The sequence below is a fragment of the Piliocolobus tephrosceles genome, chromosome X (assembly GCF_002776525.5).
Source record: "Piliocolobus tephrosceles isolate RC106 chromosome X, ASM277652v3, whole genome shotgun sequence".
NCBI lineage: Eukaryota > Metazoa > Chordata > Mammalia > Primates > Cercopithecidae > Piliocolobus > Piliocolobus tephrosceles.
Window position 1 is genome coordinate 73,594,672 of NC_045455.1, and position 21,260 is coordinate 73,615,931.

Genomic DNA, 21,260 nt, shown 5'->3' on the forward strand with positions numbered 1-21,260 from the left:
TTTATTTCTTAAAACCTTGTCCCTTAAAAATTATAGAAATCCTCAAAAGTGCAGCAGACCAGATGCTCCCAGCCAACTTCACAAGGTAGTGCTCCAGAGAACTGAGCAAATGCAGGGCTGCAGGCAAGAGCACAGAGGAGTGTCACAAGAGTTTGTGACAGGAGGCTCTCCTTTTTCCTGATCATTTTTCACTTTTGTTTTCTGTTTTTAATTTCTATCTGAAATACCCACCAGTCCGATAATGGACCTAATAGGTGGATGCGCCATGCCCAGCATCTTTTTCCTATTATCTTCCATTTTAACTTTATCTTTGATCCTTCCGATTGAAGTTTCTGCTTGGTAATCATATTATTTTATTTTCAAGAGGTTATTTTGTCCTCTAATCATTCTTTTCAAGCAATCTTAATTCATATCTTATGGGTACAGTATCTTCTCAAATCTTTTTAAGAATACTAAGTAGGAATTTTAAGATCTTTCTGGTTCCTGAATCATGTCTCTTTACTTCAGGATTGGTTGTTTAGCTATTGTGTTTCAATCTGTCTCTTTTATGTACAGGCTTCTTCACGAGCAAGGTGATGGCTGGCAGCCTGTGTATATTTAGGTGTGGAGGGCTTGGTTTGCTTTTCTGTGAAGCTCTGTGGCTTTGCTCGTTGCTGTGTCTGGATCTCCTGCATGGCCGAGTCTTTCTCCTGGGCAGTGGCCAGCCAAGAGCTCTTTGTCAGGCAGGCTTCATTTTAAGGAGATTTGGGGATCCCTTGAATGCCAGAACCTGTCACACACAAGGAACTCCTGGAAGTCACTTTCCTTTCTCCTTGTTTTTGTAAGTTTATTCATTGACAGACACTTTAATTGAGTCTCTGGAGGAAGAAAATACAAACACATTGCCTCTGACATCTTGAACAGGAGCCTGTTTCAGGGGCCTTTACCTTTCACTTTAACCCAGTCTTTTATAGTTTGAGGTCCTGAGTTCTTGGTTGCCATGTGGCCGGGGCGGGGTGGGGTGGGGTGGGGTGGTGCAGTAGGAAGTGTGGGGAGTATTGCAAATTGTTCTGGCTGCCTGGAAACATACAGGGAAAGGAGGAACAGCAAGCAGGTTCCTGAATGTCTAGGAGGAAGGACAAGGGAACTTAAGGTGGCATACTTTGGAGTGAAGATAGCTGTCTCAGCAAGAAGAGGCAGATGCACAAAGTAAAATAGTTTCTGAAAGCAAGAAAGGAAGACAAATAGGAAAAGGTGACATGAAGAGGCTGAAATATGGAACAAAGACACATAAATAGTGAACTTCCTTGTCCTAGAAGAGAAGGTGGCAGGACTAATGGTCCAGAGCAGGGCACGCCTAAGTTCCCAAACATGTGCAGGACACAGAACAGTAGAGTCCGTTCCAGACGCAGGGATGGGAAGGATGTGCAGAAGGAGTGAGGGATGCAGAAGAACAAACAGTTCTCCCTCTCCAGTTAAAAACTGCTTTCAAAGGAAAATGCACAAGCATAGAAGGACAAGAAAAATGGAAAAAGAGAAATCCCTTTAAAAGCAGAAATTCAACATTTTGTAATGATAAATAATATTTTAAGAGCTTTTAAAAAATTTTTTTCAACTTTATTTTTTTGAGATGGAGTCTCATTCTGTTGCGCAGGCTGGAGTACAATGGCGTGATCTCAGCTCACTACAACCTCCACCTCCCAGGTTCAGATGATTCTCCTGCCTCTGCCTCCTGAGTAGCTGGGACTACAGGCATGTGTCACTGCACCTGGCTAATTTTTGTATTTTTAGTAGAGACAGGGTTTCACCATGTTGGCCAGCCTGGTCTTGAACTCCTGACTTCAAGTGAACTGCCCACCTCGGCCTCCCAAAGTGCTGGGATTACAGGCATGAGCTGCTGCACCCAGCCTCAACTTCTATTTTAGATACGGGGGTACATGTACAGATTTGTTACATGGGAATATTGCATGATGCTGAGGTTTAGGGTACAGATCCCATCACCCAGGTAGTGAGCATAGTACCCAACAGGTAGTTTTTCAACCCATGCCCTTCTCCCTCTCTCCCCTATAGTAGTCTGCAATGTCTGTCACTCCCATATTTATGCCCATGTGTACTCAGTGTTTAGCTCCCACTTATAATTGAGAAGATGCAGTATTTGGTTTTCTGTTACTATGTTAATTCGCTTAGGATTAAGGCCTCCAACTACATCCCTGTTACTGCAAAGGACATTATTTCATTCTTTTTTATGGTTGTATTCGTATTCCGTGGTATGTATATGCCCCATCTTCCTTATCAAATTTATCATTTATGGGGACCTAGGTTGCTTCTGTGACTTTCCTATTGTGAATAGCATAGCAATGAACATGTGAGTGCATGTGTCTTTTTGATAGAATGATTTCTTTTCCTTTAGGTATACACCCACTAATGGCATTGCTGGGTCGAATGGTAGCTCTATTTTAAGTTCTTTGAGAAATCTCCAGACTGCTTTCCACAGTGGCTGAACTAATTTATATTCCTTACCAACAGTGTACAAGTGTTCCCTTTTCTCCACATCCTCACCAGCATCTGTTGTTTTTGACTTTTTTTTTTTTTTTTTTTTTTTTTTTTGAGACGAATTCTCGCTGTGTCGCCCAGGCTGGGGTGCAGTGGCCGGATCTCAGCTCACTGCAAGCTCCGCCTCCCGGGTTCACGCCATTCTCCTGCCTCAGCCTCCCAAGTAGCTGGGACTACAGGCGCCCGCCACCTCGCCCGGCTAGTTTTTTTTGTATTTTTAGTAGAGACGGGGTTTCATGATAGCCATTCCGACTGGTGTGAGATGGTGTCTCATCATGGTTTTACTTTGTATTTATCTGATGATTAGTGACACTGAGCATTTTTTCATATGTTTGTTGAGTACTTCTGTGTCTTCTTTTGAGAAGTATCTGTTCATGTGCCTTGTCCATTTTTTAATGGGGTTATTTGGTTTTTGCTTGTTGATTTAAGTTCCCTAGAGATTCTGGATATTAGGCCTTTGTCAGCTGCCTAGTTTGTGAATATCTTCTCCCACTCTGTGTAGGTTGTCTGTTTACTCTGTTGATAGTTTCGTTTTCTTTGCAGAAGCTCTTTAATTAGGTCCCACTTGTCTATTTTTGGTTTTGTTACAATTGCTTTTGGGGACTCAGCCAAAAAATCTTTGCCAATGCCAAAGTCGAGAAGAGAATTTCCAGATTGGCTTCTAGGATTTTTATAGTTTGAGGTCCTGCATTGAAATCTTTGACCTGTTTTGAGTTAATTTTTGTAGACAGTGAAAGGTTAGGGGTCCAGCTTCAATCTTCTGTCTAGGGCTAGTCAGTTTTCCTATAATCGTTTATTGAATAGAGAGTCGTCGGCCCGGCGCGGTGGCTCAAGCCTGTAATCCCAGCACTTTGGGAGGCCGAGACGGGCGGATCACGAGGTCAGGAGATCGAGACCATCCTGGCTAACATGGTGAAACCTCGTCTCTACTAAAAATACAAAAACTAGCCGGGCGAGGTGGCAGGCGCCTGTAGTCCCAGCTACTCGGGAGGCTGAGGCAGGAGAATGGCGTAAAAATCCGGGAGGCGGAGCTTGCAGTGAGCTGAGATCAGGCCACCGCACTCCAGCCCGGGCGACGAGACTCTGCCTCAAAAAAAAAAAAAAAAAAAAAAAAAAAAAAGAGAGTCGTTTCCCCATTGCTTGTTTTTGTCAGCCTTGTCAAGTATCAGATGGTTGTTAAGTGTGCATCTTTGTTTCCCAGTTTGCTGATCTATTCCATTGGTCTAGGTGTCTGTTTTTGTACCAGTATCATGCTGTTTTGGTTGCAGTGGCTTTTTAGTATATAGTTTGAAATTGGGTAGTGTGATACCTCTGGCTTTGTTCTTTTGGCTTAAAAGTTACTTTGGTTGTCTGGGCTTTTTGGTTCCATATGAATTTTTTAATAGTTTTTCTTAATTTTGTAAAGAATGACATTAGTAATTTGATAGGAATAGTGGTGAATCTGTAAATTCCTTTGGCAGTATGAACATTGTTATGATATTGATTCTTCCAACCTATGAGGATGGAATGTTTTTCCATGTATTTGTGTCATCTCTGATTTCTTTTAGCAGTGCTTCATAGTTCTCCTTATAGAGGTCTTTCACCTCCTTGCTTAGCTGTATTCCTAGGCATTTCATCTTCTTTGTGGCTATTGTAAGTGCAGTTGTATTCTTCATTTCACTCAGCCTGGACATTGTTGGTGAATAGAAGTGCTACTGATTTTTGTACAGTTATTGTATCCTGAAACTTTACTAATTTTAAGGGCCTTTATGAAAGATTTAAATACTTAGATGTAGAATGTTAAAAAAAAAAAAAAACTAAAGATAGAAAGTTTGGAAATTAAGTTGCAGTATATCAGGAGGATCTACCTTCTAAGTAGAGCTTATGAGCCTCAAAAATGTTCAATTAGAAGGAAGGAATAGCCCATACACAATGATGTGGTTATTGGCTCATTCAGAAAGAATGATATCATAATATCTTTAATATATGACAGATTATACATTAGCACAGAAAATAATTCAGTATCACTGGACAGGGCAAGAAAATCTCATTACAGTGTAGAGAAAGGAGCTTTTAGACTCTCATGTACAAGTAGTCAAATATTCAGCTTTAAAAATTTCAAAAAATAAAAATGTGTATATATAAATAGACACTCATACACATATAAAAACCTGGAGTCTTTACAAGCTATGGCTGCAAAGACATACCCCATGTTTATCTGATTCTTTGACAACCCAGATTAAGTTTACTTCTTTCTGAATAGGATAGAATAGAATATGGATGTGAGAAATGCAGAAGACATTTCCCACATTCATATTAAAAGTCACTGACATTTTACTAGAATCAGAAAAATCATAAAACATGTATATCTCTCAGATTACATGGCTTTAAAAAGGTTCGGTGACTTCAACATCAAGGTTCACAAGAGTTGCCAAATTTGGGGTCCACCATGGTCTTCCTTTCTCTTAACAACCCCAGGGTTTGTAATTTCCTTTTTTATCCATTCCTCGGCCAAGAATATTGGGATGGTGCATTATAATAATAGGCCACAAGATGATAATTCTCATAATTCCTTGGCACCTTTCCTTAGGCTGTTCAAGGTCATTTGTAGGGTTCCTGCTGGCAGTGTGTGCATTTTCTGACATTTGCAGATTACACTCCTGGTATATCCCAAGAAGGTAAGAATCTCACTTCAATGTGTGAGACTCTTGAAGGAATGGTTGGCTCCATTTGGAACCAGAAATAGAAACCAATTCTCCAATTCTTGGCCCAGGGCTTTACATTACAAAGCCCTACCTGTTTGAAATGATCACACATGACATCTGTTAGAGGTTTGGGAGTTTTCAGAGCACTTTCCCTTTTAATTCTGGACAAGATACAAAGACTAAAATGAAGATGAGAGGAAGCCTCCTTATATGTTTTTAGCAGTTTTGAGTGAGGATGGGTCACTGAGTGTCTTGCCGTCTTCACTGACCAGAGGTCATAAGATGAGGAAGAAGATAAGCTGTACTCATGCCACCTAAGGGCATGAATAATGAAATGAAAACACTGAACTAGTAGAAGGAAAATGTGACTCCAGCTTCACTGTTTTCTGTACTTCTTTGGGAAAGTCAGGATGTCTGGACCTCCAGTTCTTCTCCTGGAGACTAGGTGCCGCCAACCTCACTAAGGGCTTGCTATGATAAAATCATACATCACATGTGATCATGTATATGAGGACATTTTGAAAAGCTCTTCACAAATAAATGTGAACTGTCATTGCCATATTCCTGGTGAAAGTATGAAAAGATGTTGAGACTTAAAAGAAGACTCAGGATCACAGAGTTAGTCGGGACAAGTTCAGGTCATAATTTCCTGACACAGGGTGGCCTGTGCTGTTTGCTCCAATGCCCCTTACAACAGGAAGACCCAGTTTCTACAGTTAACTCACAAAAGCACCTTCACATTATTTTATGTGGTCCTCACAACAACTCAGGAGTATGTGACTATCCCAGTGTGTCAAGTAGGAAACTGAGAGCTAGAGGTGAGACCTGAGACTGGCCCAGGGCACAGGTATACCACGTAGAGTCAGAACTGCAGCCTAGGCCTGTCTGACCCCAGCCCCTGTGTTCCCTCAATAACCCCACACCATGGCTTTCCAGAGCGTACCCTGAAAGCAGTGCTTCAGAACTGCAATCATCAAGACGGCAGAAGACTAGGAAGTTCCGTCCTTCATATGCTTGGAGATCGCTAAAATATTACTGGCAAAAACTCATTGCCTGTTTTCTGACTCTGTGTCATAGCCCCTACTTTGGTCTTTGCATTAGCAGAGTAAGAGCCTGCGAAAGGAAAGTAACATACATGCAGCTTTTATTTATTAAATTTGAATCATGAAAACAAATCTCTTCACTTCTGGGAAGGGGAAGAGAAGCCCTAATAAAATTTAACTATGAGAGGCTTCGTCTCATCATTAGTCATCCTGCTCTGCCATTAATCAAATGCATCCTCATTAGTAATCATTCCTTCTCAAAATAATGAGGCTAGCAGACGAATCAGTGTAGGAGCCAGGGGCAGAAATAATGGCATTGCCCTGCAGACTATTAAAATCATATGGCTTCTGCCTTTTGCTGCTTTCCCTGGTGTCTGCAATGGGAAATCCTGACTCTCCAGTAGACTTCCATTCCCAGGATAAAGGAACTCTGCTTTTCCCAACACTGTGCCCCTGGCAGTCTTTGGATGACCTTTGAATGACCTTCCCTTTCACTGCCTCTTTTGGAAACTGCCTTCTGACTTAGAGTTTATATCACATTATGAGTACCAGATTTATTGTGAAATGGATCTTTTCTTAAATGTAATACATCAAAGCAGACTTTTGCTGCAGACACATACTGGCCTTCCATGCTGACCATTGTCATCTTTCTCCCTCCAGCTACAGACACTAAAATGATTCCTTGTGGTCTGGCTTTGACTTCATTTCTTTCTAGTCTACCAATGCCAAGAAGCCGACTCATTCACACTGAAGCCCTGAACCCTGCCAGCAACATGGCTGTCTGTCTAGAGCAGGTGTCCTGCTCCCAGCCAAACTGATGTAATTACCCGTCTCAACTCCCACTGCAGTTGGGGGTCTTCATGCTCCAGGGCTTTCTCATGCAGCTGGCTAGGAGAGGCAACATGAGGATTAGGAAGACCAGGCAATTTCCCTTCTCATCAGAAATGAAAGCAGTGAAGAAAATGCAGGGAGAAATTTGATGGGAGTGAAGAAATACAGCATTGGAACAAAGAAGAAAGAAGAATTAGAGGGGGAAAAAAAACTCATTTTTTTTTTTTAGACAAAGTCTCACTCTTGTCACCCAGGCTGGAGTACAGTGGTGCAATCTCGGCTCACTGCAACTTCTGCATTCTGGGTTCAAGTGATTCTCCTGCCTCAGCCTCCTGAGCAGCTGGGGCTACAGGCGTGTGCCACCATGCCCAGCTAATTTTTGTGTTGTTTTAGTAGAGATGGGGTTTCACCATATTGGCCAGACTGGTCTCAAACTCCTGACCTCGTGATCTACCCGCCTCAGCCTCCCAAGTGCTGGGATTACAGGTACCTGCCACCACGCCTGGCTGATTTTTGTATTTTTAGTAGAGACGAGGTTTCACCATGTTGGCCAGGCTGGTCTCAAACTCCTGACCTCAGGTGATCTGCCTGCCTTGGCAAAAAATTCCTCTTTATATGACTAAGAGAAAACACAGAGGAAGAGAAACGTAGGTGTAGCAGTTTTCCTGGGTCTAGGTTTTGTCATTTAAATTTTTGTTTTATTTTTTCATTTTACAAAAGAATTTATGTTCAATGCACAAAACTTGGAAACATAAAAGAAATATATAAAAGGAAATAAAAATCATTCATGGTGTCACTATGTAGATGTAACTATTGCTAACATTTACATATAGCCTTTCAGTCTTTTTCTCCATATACATATAAACATGGAGCGTTAATCATTTTTAAATACTGTCCAATCAAACAGCCAAACTTAGTCAGTTAAAGTGTCTGGAATTGGAACCAAAGTGTGGAATTGGGAATTCAGTTCCAAGATGTTAGATGGTTAGTTAAAGACTATGTTTTCTCCTCTGTTTAACAAAGCACCCTGAATAGTCATCAAGGGAAACTTAAACAAGCTAGGGCCCAATCTGGTCCTCACTTTACAGACCACCCATTTCACTCAATTGATCAGTACATACACCCTGCATCGCCAAGTTCTTATCTACATGCAACTTCTTCCATTTGGTAATGACCTGTCTCGTCTTTGTACTGTCTGTTTCTTCTGTCTGTGTCTCTGACTCTCCTTCTCTACATATTTCTTTCTCCTCTTTTATAATTGCCTCTCATTACCTCTCCAGTTTCCAGTTTTTGTGCTTCCTGTTTCTTCTCTGTGTCTCTGTCTCTATTCCTATCTCCCCTCTCTCTCTTTCACACACACACACACACACACACACCTTTCACAAATAGCCACAGCAGCCTTATTTACTGGGGAAGAGAATGAAGAAGAAAGTATATTTGAACTTTGGCAGTAAGTTTCCCAGGAAGAATGTAATAAGTAGTGCTTATAAATGAAAGACCAACACAGTGACTTTCAAAGAGATTTTAAAAATTATCTTATTTTCTTCTTCCTTTTGTTCTCTTAATTCATCCTGCTGACCCACGAGACAACTGCATTCTATTTTTTATGCCTTCCACCACCATTACCATCTTAATTTATTTTAAACCAGGTCCCACTCGGGGATTCAGTCAGAGTGGGTTTCCTTGGCCAGCTTTGGAACTCTCCTTCATGGTATTAAGATATGTATATTTCCACCTATGATTTACATTTTTATACTAAGTCATTTGCTGAGCCAGCGTGTTATGCATTTTTTAGTCATTTAAACATAGGGTGGTACGCTATGATTTTGTTCTCTCATTCTCTGTGCACCTTGTCCTCTTCTCTCTGGTATTTATATTTCTTTCCTGATGGTTTGTATATCTTATCTTCAGTGCCACTTACAGTTTATGTCAGGAAGTTTTTGTAAAGGCCTAACTGTGAAGTCCCTAACATTGTAACTGTAAGCTACTATAAGCTCAATATGTAGGACATATAAAGAAAATCATACTTTTCAAAGATACTGGGAGCATTTACAAAAATTAATCCCATACTAGTCCTTAAAGCAAATCTCAACAGATGTCAAAAGAATGGTATTGTATTTTCTGACCACACTAAATTGTTAGAAATCAGTGCCAAAAATGATAACTAAAATAAATTCCATATATCTGGAGAGTTTAAAACATACATCATTTTCACAGCTTCAAAAAGAAATTAGAATTAACTTAAAAATACTTAGAAGTAATTGATAATTAAAACATAATATATCAAAACTTGTGGGATGCAGCTAAAGCAGAACTTAGAGGAAAAATTTTAAACTTTGTTTTAGGAAAAAAGAAAACTAGTAACAGTGAGGTAAGCATCCCATTTCTATTGAAAAAAAACAATAGGCCAGGTACAGTTGCTAACACTTGTAATCTCAACACTTTGGGAGGCCAAGGAGGGAGGATCTGGTTGAGCCCAGGAGTTTGAGGCCAGCCTGGTCAACATAGTGAGACCCCATCTCTAAAAAAAAAAAAAAAAATAAGTAGGTTAAGCATAGTGGCACGTGCCTGTGATCCCAGATAACTAGGAAGCTAAGGTGGGATAATTCCCTTGAGCCTGGGAGGTCAAAGCTGTAGTGAGCCACGATTGCACCACTGTATTCTCCAGCCTGGGTAACAGAGTGAGATCCTGTCTCAAATAAACAAACAAAAAATAATTAATAAACACAAAGTAGAGGGGATAATAGAAAGAATAAAAATAACTAAAATAGCAACCAACCATACAATAGAGAAGATCAACAAAGCCAAATGTTTGAAAAGACAAATAAAATGGAAAATCTTTGGCAATAGGTGTCAAGAAAAAAAAAGAACAACCTAAAAACAGTATTAAAAATGAGGTATGACTCTAGATGCAACAGAGACTAAAGAAATATAAGAATATTAGGAATAGCTTTATGACAAAAGTTTTTAACTTTGGTGATACAGAGAAATTTCAATAGGAAAAAATAATCAAAACTCAATTGGAAAGAAATTGAAAGCTTGAATTAATAGCTTAAACTTTTTTTTTTTTTTTTTTTTTTTTGACAGCGTCTTGCTCTGTCGCCCAGGCTGGAGTGCAGTGGCGTGATTTCGGCTCACTGCAACTTCTGCCTTCTGGGTTCAAGCGATTCTCCTGCCTCAGCCTCCTGAGCAGCTGGGGCTACAGGCGTGTGCCACCATGCCCAGCTAATTTTTGTGTTGTTTTAGTAGACACGGGGTTTCACCATATTGGCCAGACTGGTCTCAAACTCCTGACCTCGTGATCTACCCGCCTCGGCCTCCCAAAGTGCTGGGATTACAGGCATGAGCCACTGCACCTAGCCAATAGCTTAAATTTTTACATCAAAGCAACAGACCCAAAATTGCTTTTTAGGAAAGTTCTACCAGACATTCAAGAAAAATAATACCAAGGGTGGGCGTGATGGCTCATGCCTGTAATCCCAGCGCTTTGGGAGGCTAAGGCAGGCAGATCACTTGAGCCCAGAAGTTTGAGACCAGTCTGGGTAAAATGGCAAAACTCTTTCTCTACAAAAAATTAAAAAATTAGCCAGGCATGGTGGCACATGTCTGTAGTCCCAGCTACTCAGGAGGATCATTGAGCCTAGGAGGTTGAGGCTGCAGTCGAGCCACTGCACTCCAGCCTGGACAACAGAGCAAGACCCTATCTCAAAAAAAAAAAAGAAAGAGAAAAAGAATACCAATCTTTAACTAACTCATTCAAAGAACACAAAAGGAAGACACACTTTCCAACTAATTCATAAGGCTAGTATACTTAATACTGAAATAAAACAAGAACAGTTAAAAGTTAAAATCGAAAAATTATAGGCCAGGCTCAGTTATGAACAAAGATTTATAATTCCTTTAGAAAAGCAAAATTAATCTGGTATTTTATAAATCACCAAACTGGATTTATTCTAGGAATGCAAGGTTAGTTCAACAATTGAAAAATCTATCAATGTAATTTATCTCATTAACAGGCAAAACCAGAATAATACAATCATTTTGATGGCCAGCAAATATCCATTCATGATTTTAAATTAAAACAACCAAAGAAAAATGAAGCTTTTAACAACTTAGAATAGAAAGGAACTTTCTTATTCTGATAAAGGTTATCCCTAGCAACTTCAGTGACAAAATGTGATTTTTTTTTTAACCTTCCCAGATTAATCCCAATATAATCTCTCTCAGTCCTCATATAATCACTTGGACTAGAATGCAACTGATTTATATCACTTGATTAATATCATGATTCACATTTTCAAATTGTCCCTGGAAGCAGAAAAAGATTGCTACATGAAGTCTACCAGCAGACCCTAAAAACGTGGTCTTCCTATTCTTCACTTTTGAAAAATCATCAACACTAACCTTGGTGTTATCCCTCCCCTATTTCTACAGTGAAAACTTAAGTACCCATATATCACAAATGATCATCTTTTCTGTGCCATCACTGTGAGCAGCTGGACTTTCAGATGACTTCAGCAAAATTTGTGATTGGAAATTTTCACGGGTAAATGTCACATGCAATGTTAAAATGTATGCAATTGCAAACTGAGAGTAGGGGGATTGCTAAAGCTAGAGGAGCACTTCATCACAGGAACGTGGATATTGATAATAAGTGTGAAGTTGGGGCTCTAATTTCTCTTAATTTTCATATCTTGGAAGCCTTTTTTGCTGTTACCATTCCTGGCCATGCTGACACCATTTATTGCAAAGGGTCTAACTCAGCTCACTTCTTTAATGCTTTCTATATTTAATGTTTCTGAAGCAGAGAAGATTGGTTTAAGATAATTTTCTGCACTTTGGAATCTATGCAAGATGGTGTTGCTGTATTGTATTTTGCCAGATAGATTTCAGCAGCAGGTATTAAGAATATGTGGCACATTTCACAATGACAGTATTTGTTGAGGTTTTCGGCTGCTGCTGCTGCTGCTATTTTTATTTATTTATTTATTTATTCCTTACAAGGAGTCTGAAGTTCAAAAACAGGACAAATCTGAGATCGTTCAGAGGTTCAGTAGTTGCTACAGGTGGTTGAAAGCCTATGGAGAAACTGTTCCTGTCTAATGCAGCCCTCACCTGTCTATCCAGGGCTTGACCCTGGAGTAGGGAATAGGTGAAACTTGGAGACCTCCAAAAGTTCTAGTTACTCTGACACTCCTAAAATGTTGGGTTCCAGAGCAGCCTAAATGTGTTTAAATAACTTGGAAACTTTGGAGGAAGGAGCAAACTTCCTCTCCCTCTCACTTCCCTTAGTGATTGATGAAGGTGCCATTTACATAGCTTGTTCCAGAGCCACCTAAAGATTAAATGTGCTAAGTTCAGGGCTATTCTTCTCTCTTTACCCTACCCCTAAATGTCTGATTCTCATAGTCATAAAAATGTTTACTTGTGTTAACAAAGAAAAATTGGGACTATTGTAATCATTGAATTAACGTCACTAAAGTTCTACAATTATCAGGAGTTAAGTAATATAGGTGACACAGACCTTGTAGATCCATAATAAAGTTTTCCATCCTTCGTCAGACATCTATGGCTGATGGATCAGACCTTCAGCTATATTTTCTCTCTTCACTGATCTGCAAAACAGGCTAGATCCTTGCAACTCTCACCACTAAGATTTAACTAAAAGCTCTCTGGACTCCAACACATATTCTTACTCTATAATCATTAAGACAAAAGCTTCTTTCCTAAAACTGCAACCAAAGAGACTAGTGATGATGGTAGTATCTGTTGTTGATGATGCTAAAACAAGTTATTGTTTGGTTCTCCAATGTAAACCGAATGAGGCCCAGATCGCTTTGCAAAAGGCACCTCCAAAGAGGGCCACGGGCCTTTGGTTACAAGTCACCCATAGGGGTTTTTCTAGCCGTAATCTCTGATCATAACTAGGTTATAAAATCTGTAAAGAAAGAACAAATTTCTGTTGGCCTTCAGGGCGTAGTGCAAGACCCAGCTGTTCAATCAGGTTCTTATTTGATTTGAAGTAAATGGGCCAACCTGGCTGGAAAGCATGTTAATATTTTAAATTTCTATATTAACAACTGTACACGTGCCCAGAGGTTGGGTGATGACCACCTCACATAATTGCAGAAAACAAAAGTGATAAGAATAAATAAATCCAAGCAAATTGGATTATCATTTGCAGCAGAACTGCCAGCAAAGGCAAGGGAGAGAATATCACTGATACATGTTCCTACTTGAGCAAGGTATTTGACACCTTCTCTTGTGAAGTGCATGAATGGTGTTACTTCAAATTGGCTGGCCTATGTTTTAAACATGGGTTGAAGGAGGACACCCGGCATGGCTAGGCTGGGGCTGAACAACCGACCTTTCTCTCTGAATATTAATCCCCAGTACTGCCCACTCATGTGACTTAAATGTCACTTCACCTTGTGGGTCTTAGTGTCTCCATTTTTGCAAAGAGGATAATGGCAGCACTTTCATTTAACTCAGTGGGCACCCTCTGCCCTTCAAGGAGCCTCACATAATTAACGCATGTTCTTTAGTGATAGAATATCCTACTGGTAAGTATTCTTATATTTATTTAACATGTGAAGAAAGTGAAAAACAGGAACCTGAGATGACCCTGCAAATTACACTGTGAAGAAAATTATCTGTAGAAGAGAAAATAGGTTTTAGAGCCTTCCAAACCACTTTTACATCCACCTTTACTGTGTTCTGTAGTCAAGAAATTCATCGGTATCTTCCTTTGCAAATGATCAATAATTCCTCACGCGACAGTTGTAAGGACAGAAGGCATAGGGAAAAGAGGAGACCAGAGCAGGAAAGTGGCTTGTTCAAGCTTGCACAGCAAGCCGATAATGGAGCTAATCATGCTAGCCTTTGAAATGCCGACATGCAGCTTCATTTTTGCCTTTTTGCCAGTCCTTGACCATATTTCTTTTCAGAATCATGTTGCCATATTGGGATATAGTATATCATAATTAGTAACTCCAGTGGATTATGGGAATGCCATGAAGCATCTGTCTTTCACACCAGTCCCAGGGGCACATTCAAGCAAAGGAAATGGTCTCTAAAATCTTGTCTGATGAAACAGTTCTCCCCAGCCCCCAGCCCAACAGGCCAAGGTCACGACTCTCCCCGTCTCAGGCACTGGCTGCCTGACAATTGTGTGCCTAGTGAAATTTAACACTCAGAGGATCTTTTTTTTAAATATTTCCTCCTCTAAAGTTAGACAACATTATTTTCATTAACTGTCATAAAATGGAATGAATAATAATGGCCAAGAAAGAAATGGAGACTAAATTTTTTCTTCTTTTGAACTTCATGTATATTTATGCCAGTAAGAAAATAAAATAGTGTGATAAAAGGAAAAAATTGCAACTATCTATTCAATAGTTTTCTTTACCTACCAGTTTGAACTTTGATTCTTGATTATAGTTAACATATTGCTGTATATAAATAATTGTCCAGTAAATCATAAGTATCAATAAAACCAAATGCAAAGAGCACAATTTGACAAGTATTGTGTCTCTGATGTAACATTTTCTTGATTTGTCTTTTAGTTTTAAAGCTAGCAATCTATAAAGAAAAATTTCAATTTTAAAAATACTGAAACATAAACATATTTTACATACGAACTAAAATTTTCACTTGCCAACTAAAAATGTTTCATTGTTTTAAACTTTAAACATAAAAATTCTCAGAGTGGTGTTGTGGGATGAACGGAAGTAGCTCAAGTTCTAGTTCATCGTCTTTGCAAAACTGTGCTGTCAATGTTTATTTTGAATCTAGTATAGAAATGCAGAATATATGTAGTGCTACAGGAGGCTGGAGACACAGTATCCAAAGCAAGCTCAAATCAGAACAAATGTGTGCAGAGTCCACGTGTGAGAGAGAGCTGGGGCAGACTGTATAAAGCTAGAAATTTTCCAAATCAGTTTCCACATAAAATGTTTGTTAAAAGGCAAGCAACAGAATATGCTAATTTGAAGATTACATACATATTATTAAATCTTAACAGTAATGGCAACAATTAGAATTTAGATCAGCAAAAGATTGCTGTGAGGAAGGACAGGTTTTCAACGATTTTGCCTAGAATTGCTGGTGCATAGTGATGATAGATGGATACACCTTTAGATTTATTATTGTTTTCACATTCTGTACGATTGTACCTGCTTAACTCCTATACCGAGGCAGGTAGCCCAGGCCCTGTCCTTGGTGCCCCACCACTTCCTGCAGACTTAGGCCCTCAAGTCTGCATCTCAGATGTCTTCCTGTGTTTTCTCAACCTCTCTGTGCCTCTTGAGGTCCTAAAAAACCTCACTCCTCCCTTTGGAAATTTTTCATGGCTCAAAGATTCTTGGATTTTTTTCCTTTTCTCTGCAGCAGAGGAAATCCCACTGCATTCTAGGCCAGCCCTGGGGAACCTGGAAACATTTCAGCTCTAAGTCCTTGTTCTCTGGAGTTCCTCCATGTCCTCTCTTCCCCTAGAGAACACACAGCCTGTGCCCTCCCTTCACCCTTGCCCTGGGAGATACTGCTCGGATGTACGCACACGGTGTGCATCCTTCAGCTTGTGCCTTACTCATTCCACAGGAATCCTTGCCAGGTCAGGGGCAGCAGGGTCCTTCATGCCTCAGGCACCCCCATGAGAAGCCAGACCCTTGGAAACACTTACTTGAGCTTTCTCACTCCTCTCCATAGCTGTCCCAGGCTCCCAGAGTAATGATAGGCATGACCCCAGGGATCATTGCTTTGACCTCTCAGAGATCAACCCAGGCAGGCCTGCACCTGGGCTGTGCGGTCTGGCTGACATGAGGATCTTAACAGCAGGGTCAGGGAACAGGGCCATGCTCCCAACATCTCTCAGCTAGAAATGAAGCCTGATCTCATCACGAACAAGAGATTGCCTTTCTGCCTAGCAATGAGAATGGCATTTAAAATTCAATATCAGAAAAGATATTGACGAGATTAAAGGCCTAGAGGAATTGATTTATGAGGAAAGACCCAAGGAATTAAATATGTATAGCCTAGTGTAATAGGATATTAGGCTCTGAACACAATTTCATTTCTATGATCCAGCGTTCCTGTTATCAGTCATCGGAATGGTGGAGTTCTCTCCAAGAGATGTTTCTCCCCCAGGGGTCACCATGCCTGAGGCAGAGAGGGGGGCACCAGGGTTAATACACTGGCCATAGGCTTGGATACCCTCATACCTTAGTGTAAATTGAGTGCAGTGTCATCCCCAGGTGGAAGCAGATGACATTTTAAACTAGAATAGATCTTGAGTAGTCTTACCAGCCCATGTAACAAGAAAATTCAAGCTAGTTCAATTCCTTTTTTCCCAAGGAGAAAAGTGAGCATTGTAGATACCAGGTGGTAAATGATTGCCCTTCCCCAGAGACAGGTTCTCTCCTTTGTCAGAAACCCTGTTAGATGTGTTTGCCTTTAGGCAAAGCCTTGCTCTTAGGTTGTGATAATGTTCACTTGATTTTTTACATCTCAGACTTTCTCTAACAATCAGGAATTAGCTCAGGATTCAGTGTCAGATGGAAAACAAGCATAGGTAGAACCTCATCAGTGGGACCTACGGCTGACATTCCTAAAGAGTTCTGAAGTCAGTGAGAACCAAAACTTACTTGATGGAGCAGTGGATGGTCTGGAGAGTCCTGGGGAGACATGAAGACATAGTAAGCTGTGGGGTGGTGGGATGTAACAGGGTCCCACCAAGAGAAAGGGGATCAAGGGGTGGATACTTCCATCTACAGTAGGACAGGGATCTGGCAGAGCTGGTCACAGGTGGAGTTCAGATTGCAGGCTGAAATACTGGGAAAAATCAGGTTGGCAACAGGATACAGAGGCAGGCTGGGGCAGGACACTCTCAGGGTATCACCACGTAGAGCAAATTGTAAAAGGACTGCTGGGATGAGATCATCAGACACAGTCACACCCACCATCTCCTTTGGTGAGAATTCCCTTTGGAAACCTCTGGGCCTCATTTCCTTAGGTGATATTCTACTAGCCTTAAAGGATTATCCCACTGAGTAGGACATCTGATTTATAGCAAAGTTATAGAGATGGAACAACAGTTATTAAAACTGAACCAAAAGAGTAAAAACACATTGAATTTAAATTGATAACATTCTGTGGGTTCAACTATTTCCAGACTATTATCATGAATATTCAGTGGCTCATTTCCAATAAGTGGAACAAGTTGTGATTCAAGATGGATCTCCTGAGCTCATTTTCCTGACCCCTAAACTGATCCCCGGAAATCTCCTGGATTCCTATGGAAACCACACCAGTTATAGCCATTATAAGAGTACTTTGTGCTGTCCTGACTTAGTTATCATGTACGTATAAGAATCTTTGTGACCCAGCATCTAGAGGAGAGGCTACTTACTGTTGTTTCCTCTGTGTCCTTCACATTGCCCAGCCCAGTGCCATGCACACAGCAGGAGTTCAGTGTTGACTAAAGGAATGAATGGATAAATATTAGCAGATTGTTTTAGAACTAAACGAAGAGCCAAGCACGGAGTAAATCCTGAAACAAAGAGAATAAGAAAAGAAATTGTGTGTGTGTGTGTGTGTGTGTGTGTGTGTGTGTGTGTGTGTGTGTTGGTGTCAGTCACTGTCTATATCTATCTACCTTGTGTTAGTTTACCCGACCCACCACCAACCTAAATTTAGGAAGGGTACTTCCTCTCTCCCACAGAAGTTCCCCTAACCCCACACTATCCTGCCAAAGATTCCTGAATTACCACAATCCTGTGAGTTTCAGCTTACAACGAGATGTGGCTGATGTGTTTCACATAGGGTATTTGCACTGTCATCTATGACTTTCATGGAACCAACCTTATATAATCTGTTACCTATATAAAAACTTCACCTTGGTAACAAAATTATACAATTTAAGAAAAAAGACAAGGAAGGGATTATTGTTCTTAAAGGGACGTCAAATTTTACCACACCGCTCACAGAAGTATACACAAAAGCATGTCTCTAACAAGCCTGGCTCCTACGTGGAAATGATGACTATTTAGATAGAAGTCGTTGCTAGGAGGATTTTACGTTTGGCATGTGCTGATTTCCATTCCAAATTCACAGCGCAGTGTGATTGCCAGACTAGAAACCACGGGTTGAGGGAGGAAAATTGAGTAGTGCAAGTGGTGGGTCTCTCAGACAGCATGACCTTGGATATCTGACTTAACCTCTGTGTGCCCATGATTCTCCAACCTGTAAAAATGGAAATGTGACCTCACTTATTCTAGGTCGCCAAATAACATTTGTAATGCTCTTTGATGATCCCATTAAATCAGTGGCCTGGAAATATCAAGATGTGTCAGGTACAGCATTTATTTACCTGCTTATGGTCTGCCCAAGTGTTTCCACTTGATTGGCATATGGATAATTGTCTAATTGGAACACACTCAATTGTAACCACCAAAGAATGTAATAGTGCATCTGTTTAATGCCACACTCTCAAATGTTAAATTAAAATTATGCTGCCATCAGCCAATCCAACCAAGAGACTCTTCTAAGTTCTAGCTGCTTATGAACTTCCATAATTGAGGCACTTTAGTACTTAAAAATTCAAACTAGAAAGAATATTGTAGACACTCATACATTTCAAGTGAAAAAGACCTGAAAGGCTGACTTAAATGATCTAGTTGTGAACTACCTCCCTGCTTTTATAGGACCTCTAGTCAAAAGAGTGGCAGTTTTGAATCATCGTTGTTTTGAATACATAAATATTAGATTATGAGTTTATACCTTGAAAACAAAAGAGCGCATTAACTTTATAGAATGCAGAAAACAGTCTAGGAGTGTTGACTTTATTTTTCTGATAGTGGTGATTTTGTGCTTATTGTGGTGAAACTTGAAGAATAAATTACATAATTATAAATTCATTGATTAAATTTCCTTAGCCTGTTGAGAAATATTTCTTTTCAGATTAAGAAGGATATCTGGAACTGCCAAGTAATGAATCAAAATGTCTTAAATGAAACTGCTCTTTTCCTCAAAAAGTTTTATATACCCCTATATTTAGAACAATACATTAGTAGTTTATCGTTCCTCAGGTGGTTTTTTGGGGGGTTGTTTTGTTGTTTTGGTGGGTTTTTTTTTTGTTGTTGTTATTGCTGGATCATGGTTTAATCCCATAGAAGTGGGAAAACGAGCAAACATTCATTTATCCCTTCATTTGTTCATTTAGCACCTATTATATATTCAAGGTAACCTAATCATTGACCTTAATATTGGTGAATGTAGTCTGGTTGGGGAGACAGATATGAAATATGGTATACCATATTAAGTGCTTTGGGAGCAAGAAGGTAGATGAACTAACTTTGCTTCAGTCATTAGAGAACATTTTTATGGAGGAAGAACCCAAGGCTACCGCATTTCATAGTGTAGGTTCTGCCCTGGACAAGAGCAGCAGGCCAAAGGGGTAAGTGGGAATGAAATCAGGCCTCAAAGCCGGTGCCCAGCCATCTGCCTGGTGAGGGATTGTGTCTGCCTAGAGAGGATGGGGCTCTTTTCAATTTTACAAAGACATCATCTGAGTTGATCTTGGGCCAAAAGCAGCATCTGAGGTGGTGCTTAAGGAATGAGTAGGAATCAGCCAGACAGAATTCTGAGTGGGAAACTTATCATAAGTCATGGAAGCAACAGGCATGTCTGGGGAAGGATGAGTTTAGTGGTTTAGATTGTATCTACAGGGGTTAGAGAATTTACAGTACTTTTAATCAAGGGAGCACTTTAATTCATGGGAAGTCAACTCTCTCAGGAGTGTCGGGTAAACGGCAGGGAGAACAGGAAGAACCCAGAGGAGAGGAGATGGTAGCCTTCATGACGACAGCAAGGATGCGATGGAGAAAAGGTCAAGGAACCGGCAAAGAGGTTGTGAGAGGGATGAAAGGGCCAGCGTTGACTTCAAGGTTTTAACTCTGGATACCAGGAGAAGAGGCTTAGACTGGTTGGGGTGGGAAGGGTAGGTGTGCTAATGGGCACAGTTGGAAACACAGGAAGTGAAGGGTCTGGTAGGTGGTAAGAAAGAGGCAGGGGCTGTAAAGGCCTCTTGTAAAGCACCAGCACGTGTGATATGTAGTTAAAGCCATGGGCGTGACTAGGATCCCCTGGAGAGAGCGTGTAGTGAGAAGAAAAGAACCTGCAATACTAGTTGGCAATTAGCAAGGCACTGGTGACTGTCGTGAGAACAGTTTGAGTACAGTACTACGGATTAAAGTCACATTACAGTAGAATGAAGATTAAATAAGCATTTCAGGATACAGTGGTTTTCATCCCCAGTTACATATTAGAATAATTACCTGTGAAGGTGTTTTAAAAATGATCAGTGCCTGGGTCCCACCTCTCAGTATTCTGAGTTAATTGGTCTTCTGTCAGGTCCAGAAATAAGTATTTTTTTGAAAATCTTCCCAGATAATATTAATGGAGAGTCAGAATTAAAAACCACTGCTCTTGACTATTTTAAGAATTATAAATAAACCCCCATAGCTAGCAAGCATATAAGATGCTTAAAATCACAGGGAATCAAAGAAGTACAAAATTTTTCAAAGTTGAAGAATCTTGGTGTTCTGTTAAACCGGCAACAATTAGAAAGCTAAACAATGCTTTTAGTGTTATTATTCAGTGGAGCACAGCAGCTCTTACACACCACTGACTGGCAGGTAGACTGGCATAACCATCCCGGAGAGCAGCTTTGCCAAATTCACTCTGACCTAAGAGTTCTACCACTGGATACGCATCCCAGGGAAATCCTCCCATAGGGCCTTAAGGGAACTTGCACTAGCATGGTCCATTGCAGACTTGTATACAGCAGGAAGAATTGGGGTAATCTGAATGGCCTTCACTATGAGAGAGGGTTGGGTAAAACTGGGTGGATGTACCCCATCAGAAGCATGGATTAGATACATAAAATAGTAACGTGTATACCTGTGTAACAAACCTGCACTTTCTGCACATATATCCCAGGACTTAAAGTATAATAAAAATAATAATAAATCACGCTCAGTAAAATCTCAAGGGAATTTCAAAGTTTCCTTATGTATAGCACATTTTGGGAATAAAAAGGGAAAATCCATTAGGTTTTTTAATAAATTCATTTATTAAAAAAATAGTAACATGGATGGATCTTAAAAACATAATG

At 40.2% G+C, this 21,260-nt stretch overlaps 1 protein-coding gene and 1 long non-coding RNA gene across 12 annotated transcripts in view; one reads left to right on the forward strand and one right to left on the reverse strand.

Annotated features, from left to right (window-relative positions):
* ENOX1 (ecto-NOX disulfide-thiol exchanger 1) overlaps nt 1-21,260 on the forward strand; it is a 566,136-nt gene that overhangs the window by 475,932 nt on the left and 68,944 nt on the right. The window lies entirely within an intron of this gene.
* The window catches only part of LOC111523072, a 128,141-nt gene that overhangs the window by 4,563 nt on the left and 102,318 nt on the right, over nt 1-21,260 (reverse strand). Inside the window, exons 4-5 of the long non-coding RNA XR_002725424.3 lie at nt 17,496-17,564; nt 16,732-16,761 (exon numbers count right to left, since the gene is read on the reverse strand). This is a non-coding gene — a long non-coding RNA (uncharacterized LOC111523072). The remainder of the gene's footprint in view (nt 1-16,731; nt 16,762-17,495; nt 17,565-21,260) is intronic.